This window comes from Lipotes vexillifer, unplaced genomic scaffold (assembly GCF_000442215.2).
Source record: "Lipotes vexillifer unplaced genomic scaffold, Lipotes_vexillifer_v1.1 scaffold339, whole genome shotgun sequence".
In the NCBI taxonomy this organism is placed as follows: Eukaryota; Metazoa; Chordata; class Mammalia; order Artiodactyla; family Lipotidae; genus Lipotes; species Lipotes vexillifer.
In genome coordinates this window covers 260,317-271,396 of record NW_006772053.1, presented here as the reverse complement: position 1 = coordinate 271,396, position 11,080 = coordinate 260,317, and the positions used below count along the sequence as shown (strand labels likewise).

General features: G+C 37.6%; 1 pseudogene; it reads right to left on the bottom strand.

The window, feature by feature from the left end:
• Positions 1 to 7,914: 7,914 nt before the first annotated feature.
• Positions 7,915 to 8,775, bottom strand: LOC103069498 (40S ribosomal protein SA pseudogene; annotated as a pseudogene).
• Between the last annotated feature and the right edge of the window lie 2,305 nt (positions 8,776 to 11,080).

The following is an 11,080-nucleotide window of genomic DNA, read 5'->3' as shown; positions in this document are numbered from 1 at the left end:
CCGCTCCGCAGCATGTGGGATCTTCCCGGACCGGGGCACAAACCTGTGTCCCCTGCATCGGCAGGCAGACTCTCAACCACTGAGCCACCAGGGAAGCCCTTAATGTCTTTTTTTAAAAAGAAAATACATGTAGTCTTTTATATATAGTCGAATATTTATCATTTCTAATGCTCTTCATCTGTTCCTGAACATACAAGTTACAATTGTGTCATTTCCCTTCAACCTAAAAATCTTTCTTTAACAGTTTTTTTTTTTTGTCTTTTTTTTGCTGTACACGGGCCTCTCACTGCTGTGGCCTCTCCCGTTGCGGAGCACAGGCTCCGGACGCGCAGGCTCAGCGGGCATGGCTCACGGGCCCAGCCGCTCCGCAGCATGTGGGATCTTCCCAGACCGGGGCACAAACCCGTGTCCCCTGCATTGGCAGGCGGACTCTCAACCACTGGGCCACCAGGGAAGCCCTTTAGCAGTTCTTATAATGCAGTCTTATGGTAGCAAATTCTCTCTGTTTTTGTTTATCTTCAAATGTCTTTATTTCACCTTCATTTTTGGTGGATAGTTTCTCTAGATTTAGAATTCTTGGCTGAGCTTTTTTGTTTTTCTTATTTCAGTGCTTTAAGATGTTTTTCTATTGTCAGCTGACCTCAGTTGTTACAGATAAGAAGGTAATGAAGTAAGAATGCTTATTGTTGTAAAAAATGCTTAATGTTGTTTCCCTGAATATAATATATTGTTTTTCTCTGGCTACCTTCAAGATTTTCTCTTTATCTTTGGAGTTCATCAGTTTAACTATGATGTGCCTTGGTATGGTTTTCTTTGTAATAATTCTTTATGGGGCTTGCTGTCTCTTGGATCTGCATGTTCATGTTCATGTTTTGTTTTGTTTTTTTTAATTTTGTAAGTTTCAACCATTAAGTCTCCAAAGTGTTTTCTTGTTATTGTTTTTTCGGATTCATTTTCAATTCCTACCTTCTGGGACTTCAATTCCACGTATACTAGACCTCTTGATCCTGTCCCACTCTCTCCGAGACTCTATTCATTTTCCTTTAATATTTTGTTTTCCCCTAATTGTTTCCAAATTATTAACTTCTATTGCTCTATCTTCAAGTTTACTTACTGTTTTTTTTTCTGCTATCTCTAATATGTTGTTAATCTTATCCAGTGAGTTTTTTAATTTTAGTTACTATATTTTTCAGTTCTATAATTTTTAATTTAGTTTTTTCTTTTTTTTTGGTTTCTAGCTCTCTGCTAAAACTTCCCATTGTTAATTCATTATATTTTTTCCTTTAAATTTGTATTTATTTATAATAGCAATTTTAAAATCTTTATTTTTTAAGTATCTAAATCATTTGGGGACTAGATTTTAATAACTGCTTTTTGTCCTAACCATGGATCACATTTTCCTATATCTGCATATATTGCGTTTTTTATTGTATACTGGACATTATGACAGCCATGTTGTAAAAACTCTGGATTCAGTTATATTCCTCTGAAGAGTATTAATTTTGCTCTGACAGGTAGTTAACTTGGCTAGACTTAAAATCCAAACTGTATTTCCCTTATATGGGCAGCAACTAGAATCTCTTCCCAAGTCTTTTATCTTCCAGCTGCTGCTTTTTCACCAGGCTTACCAGGGTCTCTCTGAGGCAGGTACAGTTTAGTGGTCAAACAAGTTTGGGTGAAATTTATACACAGATTATGAGATTCATTTTCTCTGTAGCTCCCTCTCTTCCAGGATTTTCCCCCCGAATTTTCCAGCCTAGAACTCTGTTCTTTTTTATCCCAAGCCAGTAACTTTCTGTTACCCAGAACCTGGTGCAGATTGGGATGTACTCTCAGGCAAAAAGGTGCATACTTACAAATCTCACTGATTGCAGTTCTGTCTTTCAAGGATAGATGCCCTCTAGTATCTGAGTGCTTTGTTGTTCCCCAGTGCTTTCAAACAGTTAGGGGGTTTTATTATATTATGTATATAGTGTAATTGTTATCTGCAAGAAGGTTATTCTGGCTGAGTTACTCTGCCATTTCTAAAAGCCTACATCTAATATATTTTCTTACATTCTGTTTTTTTCAGTTAATATATAATTTGTCTTTTTGCAAGGCTATTTACGGTGTGATGTGCTTTATATTCTCTGATAGGTATATTCATCATATCTTTCGGTTATTTGAATTCAGAGCCTTTAATGTGATCTTCACGTAAGAAATGTGAAGCTCTCAAGTCATAACATTTTTCTCTGAAGTCAGTTCCGTCTGTAAAACCTGGTAAAGCATTATTAGAAAGTAAAAAAATCACTCATTTTATGTTATAAAACCAAATTGAGTCTTTCAATGAATTCAACTTTTAGCAATATACATTTTTGATTTTAAAAAATTTATTAAGGTATAGTTGATTTACAATGTTATATTAGATGTACAACATTGTGATTCAAAATTTTTATAGGTTATACTCCATTTAAACTTATTATAAAATATTGGCTATATTCCATGTGCTCTACAATATATCCTTGTTGCTTATTTATTTTATACATAATTACTTTGTATCTGCTAATCCCCTACCCCTACCTTGCCCCTCCCCCATTCCCTCTCCCCAATGGTAACCACTAGTTCTCTTATCTATTAGTCTGTTTCTGTTGTGTTATATATAGTCTTTTGTTTTATTTTTTAGATTCCACACATAAGTGATAACCTACAGTTTTTGTCTTTCTCTGTCTGACTTATTTCACTAAGCATAATACCCTCTAAGTTCATCCATGTTGTTGCAGATGGCACAATTTCATTCTTTTTTATAGCTGAGTAGTATTCCATTGTATGTATAAACTACACATTCTTTATCCATTCATCTGTTGATGGACACTTGGGTTGCTTCCATATCTTGGCTATTGTAAATAATGCTGCTATGAACATTGAGGTGCATGTATCTTTTCAAATTAGTGTTTTCATTTTCATCAGATATATACCCAGGAGTGGAATTGCTGGGTCATTTGTTAGTTCTGTTTTTGGTTTTTTTGAGGAATCTCCACACTGTTTTCTGCAGGGGCTGTACCAATTTACATTCCCACCATCACTGTATGAGGGTTTCTCCACATCCTCACCAACTCTTGTTATTTGTGGTCTTTTTGATGATAACCATTCTGACAGGTATGAGGTGATATCGTTGTGGTTTTGATTTGCATTTCTCTGATGATTAGCAATGTTGAGCATCTTTTCATGTGCCTGTTGGACATTTGGGTTTTTTTGTTTTGTTCCAAGTACTTAATTTATTTTTTATTATTTATTTGGCAGTGTCAGGTCTTAGTTACAGCACACGGGATCTTCATTGCGGCACGCTGGATCTTTCATTGCAGTGTGCAGGCTCTTCATTGCAGCATACAAGCCTCTCTCTAGTTGTGGTGCACAGGCTTAGTTGCCCCACGGCATGTGGGATCTTAGTTGTCCGACCAGGAATTGAACCTGCTTCCCTTACATTGGAAAGTGGATTCTTAACCACTGGACCACCAGGGAAGTCCCCTGTTGGGCATTTGTGTGTCTTGTTTGTCTATTCAGGTCTTCTTTCCATTTTTTAATCAGGTTATTTGTTTTTTTGATATTGAATTATATGAGCTGTTTATGTCTTTTGAATATTAACCCATTATGAGTTGTATCATTTGCAAATGTTTGCCCCCATTCGGTAGGTTGTCTTTTCATTTTGTTGTTGGTTTCCTTTGCTGTGCAATGCTTTGAAGTTTAATTAGGTCCCATTTGTTTATTTTTGTTTCTGTTTCCTTTGCCTTAGGAGATAGATCCAAAATAATATTGCTAAGATTTATGTGATAGAGTGTTCTGCCTGTTTTTTTCTAGGAGTTTTATGGTTTCAGGTCTTACATTTAGGTCTTTAATCCATTTTGAGTTTATTTTTCTAAAGTGTGAGATAATGTTCTAATCTCATTATTTTACATGTAGTCATCCAGTTTTTCCAGCACCTCTTGCTGAAGAGACTGTCTTTTCTCCATTGTAGGTTCTTGCCTCCTTTGTTGTAGATTAATTAACCATAAGTGCATGAGTTTATTTCTGGACTGGGCTCTCTATTCTGTTCCACTGATGTATGTGTCTGTTTTGATGACTCTAGCTTTGTAGTATAGTCTGAAGTCAGGGTGCATGATACCTCCGGCTCTGTTTTTTTTTTTCCTCAAGGTCGTTTTGGCTATTTGGGGTCTTAAATGTTTCCATACAAAGTAATATAATTTAATTATTTAATTCATTAAATAATAGTATGTTTATAGTCACAATCAGTAACAAAATCATTTCCTTGTTTTTCTCATTAAAATTTTTTTTCATTCCTCTGATTTTAAAAAATTGGTTTTTGTTCTTCTACTCCATAAATTTATGGAGAAGTGTTGTATTTTTCTGCTTTACTTTTACAGTCCTCAGCAAATTTTGGCTTAAAAACATTCAGTAGTGTTTTACAGTTTTTGTGGGGAAAAGTTCACCTTTCCACAGATCACACTGAAGTTTGTTCAAGGAAGATTTAGCTAAAGTTTCTTCATTCAGTTATTCATCAAATGTTTATTATATTTAAGGCACTGTGTGAGGCACAAGGGATACTAGAATAAATAAGACACCATCCAGATCCTCCAAAGACTCATAGTCTATTAGGAAAGATAGAGAAGTAATTTAAAATAGCAACGAATTAAAATGAGTGCTACTGGTGATAAATATAAGAAGAAATTATAAATTCACAGGAAGGATTTAATTAGGCTTAGAGTGATCTAGAAAGTCTACTTAGGGATCGACAATAGTACATGAGTTTGAAAGATGACTGTGCTTGCCAGAAGCCAGAACTCAAGGAAAAAACATCACAGATCCAGGGCACTGCAAGTACTTTATCATAACGGAACACAGTAAGGAAGTGCAGAATAGCAGAAAATGAGACTAGAAGAGTAGATGGGACCAAAAATAATAATAATAATAATGCCCTTGTGAATTATACTTGGTATACAAGTATTATATCTGAATTTTATTCTGTGGATTGTGGGAAGTCAGTGCAAGATTTTAAGCAGGAGTAATGATCATATCTGAGTTTTTGAAATATCATTCTGGCTGCAGAGAGGAGAAGGATTATGTCAGAGGTTGGCAAACTTTATCTATAGAGGGCCAGATCATAAATATTTTGGGCTTTGTGAGCCATGCAGTCTCCGTCACAACTACTCAGCTGTGCTGCTGTAGCATAAAAACAACAGTAAACAACAGGTAAATAAATAAGCATAGCTGTGTTCCAATAAAATATTTTTTTAAAAAACCGGTGATAGACTGGATTTGGCCCATGAGCTATATAGTTTGCCAATCCCTGAATTAGATGATTTGTCCCAAAGCAACAAGATCAGTTAGGAAGTGATTGCAGTAATCCAAAGAGTGATAATGAGAGCTTGAACTGAAGCAGTGGATATGAAATTGCAGAGAAGGACATGATTCCAGAAACATTAAGAAGGTAGAAATGTCAGGGCTTGATAACCAATTGGATGTTGTGGCTGAGGGGGCAGAAGTCAGGGAGGACTCCAGAGTTTATAGTTTTAGTGATTGAAAAGATCATGTTGCCACCAATAAGAATGGAAAAAATAAAAGGTCAGGAGATTCAGTGATGCAAAGATTTCACCAGGTCATGAGTTATAGTTTTTTTTAATTGTTGCAATACAATAAGTATTTTAAATCACAAAATATGTAATAAACATGTTTAATATAAAATTTTATTTTTTCCACTTAAACTGTAGACTATTCTGTTCTAGGAAATTAAGTCTGCTCACTTAAGCTGTAAATGAACTCTCTCACCAGTCCTGTATTACTTAGGTTCCCTTGATAAACAGAAAACTTTAGACTCTCTTGGCCTAACTTTTTCTTTTCGTACTGTTTGAGATAAAGAATACTTCTAGCAGTTTCAAATCTACTAAAAACGTGTGAAAACACTTTCTCCTACACCTTGTAGGCCCTGTTTACACAAAATGCTGAGTTGATGGACCATAAATCTCACCCAGTTGGCAGTTCCCAAGTTCCTATATAACACACTTGATCTCTATTGCTTTAGTATGAATGAGTATCAGATCATGTGAGAGGAGAATATGTGTGGAGGATAGGGGCTTCCCTGGTGGCACAGTGGGTAAGCATCCTCCTGCCACTGCAGGGAACATGGGTTCAATCCCTGGTCCGGGAAGATCCCACATGCTGCAGAGCAACTAAGCCTGTGTGCCACAACTACAGAAGCCCATGCACCCTAGAGCCCGCACGCTGCAGCTACTGAGCCCATGTGCTGCAACTACTGAAGCCCGCATACCTAGAACCCATGCTCTGCAACAAGAGAAGCCAGCGCAATGAGAAGCTCGCGCACTGCAACGAAGAGTAGCCCCGGCTCACCGCAACTAGAGAAAGCCCACGTGCAGCAATGAAGACCCAATGGAGCCAAAAAAATAAATAATTTTTTTTTAATTGAAAAGAAAATAGTACACTTGGTATTAAGAGGGATATGAAAATAAAGTAATAATAGTGTTTTAAAAAAATAAATAAAAACACAAAGGATAAAACTCAGAAAGAAATAAAGCTCTGGAAAATAAATCATTACCCTATGTGTCCTACTTATAGTGATTGTAATTTATAGAAGTCAGTTGTCAGTAACTATAAAGCCAGCTGGTATTATGTCCATCCTCATTTCTTCTCTTGCTTTTCTTTTTTCTGTTCTCTGTTAGTTCCTTTCTTATTTCTCTTTTGCCATACCTTTCTTCTCCTTTTCAAGTTTCACTCTCTCTCTTTTCATCTTCTCATCATCTTCCTTATTTCTAGTCCTATTTTTAGCTCCCTTTCTTCATCTAGTCAAACACTTTTTTGTGAGGAACTATCACAACTTTTTTTAAAGTTAACCTTCATTAACTAAGCGTTCCTTTTAAACCGGAGAGAGACAAAGACAGATTGATGGAGAGAATTGTTTTCTGATTTTTTAAACCTAAAGCATGCTATATAATGAGAATATACAAAAGAATACTACTTTAAGTCATTTTATGAGTAGTATATAAGGGATACATCCAGGGTTGTTGGTGCTTAAAGCTAAATAGTACAAAATTAAGTATGAGAGGAAATAATTACTTTTAACAAAAGCAATCAAAAGAGACTGAAAATTTTTTAAAGATTACAAATGCTATATACATCTCAAATACCAGAAAAATAATGTAATATTTTTGTGAATTAACTAGATGACACACCTCTATGATAATTCCCCCCCCCACATCCTTTGGCTTCATATTCTTCGACTCCTTCTTCAAATGGCAATGAGTTTACAATATTCCCTGTAGAAAGAATAATAGTCCAGCTACAAGTTTGTGCCCTAAAACAGGAACATAAAATAAGTCCTATCTCATGCAATTCCTATTAATAAAGAACAAAATGAGTAGTACATTTGCAACTGCCTCTGCTCCATTATCAAATACGTTCCTGACAAGAGAAAAACTCCATTTTGATTGGAGTCTGATTGGACTGAGAAACAAATCCTGTAACTTTTCACATATGATGATTGGAAGAATTTTCCTAAGATCAGTTCTAGTCGATACATTTCCAGCATATTTGTCCTCCACTACACACATACTACTGGTGGAAGCCTTCCATGATAATTCCAAGCAGAGGGGAAACATTGCAGGCTTAGAGAAAGGGCACGGAAGGACTCTGAACAGTGCTTACTCATCTAATTAATATTTCAAAGAAAGTTGGTAGCCAGAAATTGTACTGTGCTGATGATTTCCTGAAAATAGTTTACCAGGAGCAGCACGCTACTGAGAATCTACTAAGCTTCTCAAAAGGCAAACCATTTTCATTCTGAGGAAGGTTTTATTTTTTTACATTTTTTTAGAAACTGCTTTTTTTCCGTCAACCTATTTCCATTTTAAGAGTTTGCAGAAGAACAGCTTAAGACCACTCAGTGGTTGTTCCTACGCACTCAGTGGCCTGAGCAGTGGGAGCTACAGACCAGTCTTCAGTGGGGAACTGCTGAGTAGGCACAGAGGGCACCTGCACACCTTCAGACCAGTCTGCCACCTCAGGCTGGGCAGCAGTGAACTCAGGAGCTAGAGCGGTCCATTCACCCTGAAATTCCTCCTTGGTCACAGCCTTCTCAGCTGCCACCTGCTCTTCCTTTTCGATCTCTTCAGGATCTCTGTAGAAGCAGAGATCAGGCATGACCTCCCATGGTTGTTCACAGAAGATGGTGCCACGCATGCGCAGAACTTCCCGGGCAAGCATCCACCACATCAGGCCCACTGAGTGAACTCCCTTCTTGTTGCATGGGAAGGCAATGTCCACATAACACAGAGGAGAGTCTGTGTTACACAGAGCAATGGTAGGCAGGTTAACGTAAGAGGCCTCTCTGAGAGGCTGGTGGTCAGCCCTGGGATCAGTAACCACCAGAAATCTTGGCTCCCAGAAGGCTGCCTGGATCTGGTTCGTGAAGTTTCCAGGAGTGAAGCGGCCAGCAATAGGAGTGGCTCCAGTGGCAGCAGCAAACTTCAGCGCAGCTCGCTGGCCAGTATTCCTGGAGGATATGACACTGACATCAGCTGGGTTTTCGATGGCAACAATGGCATGAACTGCCAACAGAAGCCTCTCCCAGGTTCTCTTCAGATTTATGATGTAGATGCCATCACTTTTCCTTTTGTAGATGTACTGTTCCATTTGGAAGTCAAGGTTGGTGCCACCTAAGTGGGTTCCTGCTGCAATGAATATGAGGACATCCGCCTCCTTCATTTGCAGGACATGAAGGGCTCCAAACATTGTGGACGTTTCCATTTAAGTTACGATGGGAATCCAGAACAATGCCGTGTGGACCCCTGTCTGGGTAGCGGGGAAAGGAACAAGTTTTTCTTTTTAGTGGTGTTCTGATGTCAGCAAGATTTGGGAAAACAGTCTCCAGTAATTCCAGGTTAACAAACTTTGCTTATTTCCCCCGTTTCCTTTGAAAATCCTGCTGACAGGTAACAATTATCAATTAGTGCACACTAAACTCTAAATAACTAAGAAGAGCATTTCTCAGTCTGTGTTCCTTGGAACACTAGTTTCCAGCAATGTTAGTGGTGTTATATGAAATGCTGCACGCTCTCTCTTCTTTGAGTGTCAAAAGACATATTTGTATGTTAAAGACTCAGTGAATTTTGCATAGATAAACCTATTTAACATTGTTTAACGAAGTTTTCCCCAAATCTGTATGACTGTGGAATCACACACACACACACACACACACACACACACACACACACACACACACACTTACTTGTGGGGTTAGGGGGGCAGTTAGCGAAATAGCTGAAAGAGTATTCTGTAGTTTGGAAAATGCCCTCTCCCAAAGAAATCAAAACCAGAGCTAAAAGAATGAGACTTCAAGCCTAGAATTTTAGGTGAATGGAGACAGTAGGCATTTTATAGCTCCTAAAATCGTATCAGTAGGCAGTCATTTGTCATTATTCAATATAAAGACCCTGATCAAGGCTATTGCTATGTCAGTAATTGTAAAAGGATATGTCCAGTAATTCAGTCCATCTGATTTCCCAGGCCTTGTAAATATCTGCTTCAATGTGGTACACAGAAAAGCTGTAGCAGATTGGGCATATTTTGAGCCACAGGCAAAATATTCTAAGTTCAAGCATTTATTGAATTTTACTTGCCAGTTTTCATGGCATGTGTGATATTTTTAGCTGACTAGTGATAGTCATTCAATCCAACAATATTACACATTTTATATGAGAAATGCGCTAGTATATTGACAAAGACTCTCTCCTTGACCAAACTTTAGTCAGGCTCCCCAGAACTCTCTTCTTATGTAGGTCTAGACCTTTGGACTTCCCTGTCTATCTTTATATCACCCAATTTTAGCAAAAACCCTGTTTAGTCAGTTTTTCAGGAATCTCCACCCCCAATATCTGATCAAATTCCTTATTCTGCCATCTTCCCCCAGGGGATATCTGATCACCCTGGCCTACCTTCAGCAAGAATCCTATCAAGTCAGTTTAGCCAAAATTCTCCCTTACCTTGATGTTTCCTCTAAGTAATTTTCCATCTACTGACCCCCACCCTGTTCCTTAGTTATAAATCTCTACTTCCGCATATTGTTTTTAGAATTGAGCTCAGTTCTATATTGCGGTCTCTTTTCCCATATTGCAGTATTTCCTTAATAAAATCTGTTTCTACTGCCTTAAGTACTCTCCATCTCTGGTTTTTCCTTGACAATATGCAAGATTGTAATCATTAATTTTCAGCAAAAAGTAAAGAACACTTGCATTAACTTGGGAACGCCTTATTAAAAGTACTGGAGTATGTTGAAAAATTAGAGTGACAGCTTTGAAACACAAAGTCCTCTGTTTATCCATAAAACAGCTGTATGATTGCCACCAGCAATTCTAAGCTTCCTTTATGAGTGAACCTCTGTCTGCCCCTTTAGAGAGTGAGAAAAGGGCTCAGACTCCAGACTCGTTCAATTTTTGGCTCCTCTGCTCAGACTGCCAATTAGAGCATCTTGTGATATGGACATCTGTCCACTGGACTGAGACCAGCTCATTTCACAAAGCAGTTGTCAAATGATAGCAACTTTCTGTGACAACCTGTGTTGGATTCAGACCCATGCCCTTGGAGGTTATGTGGCTTCCTCTCCTATCTCTAAATCCTTTAAATGCCCAGAACTTAGGCACACTAATTTTCAAAGCTAACTAACTATAAAATCAGAGTCATCCTCATTTCCCTTAATTCATGGAAATTTTACTGGTGCTTGCATTTATTGTAGAAAAATGATCTCCTAAGCAAATTTTTATTCTTGAAAATCTTGACATTTTTTTCAAGTCATTTTGAAAGAAATGTATATGTTTAACATTGTTTCAGTGAGTGCTTTTTGAGCACCTACTACCTGTTAGGCAGTGTGAAAATGCTACCAGTTTCCCTTTTTGTTCCTGAATATATCTACTGAATAGTTGAGAAATTCATTTTATCTCTTCACTATGACTAGTTTTTTTGTTTTTCTTTTGTTTGTTTTTGTTTTTAATTTAGTACAGTGCAGGATAAGAGGAGCAAAAAGTTTTATAAGCGGAAAGGT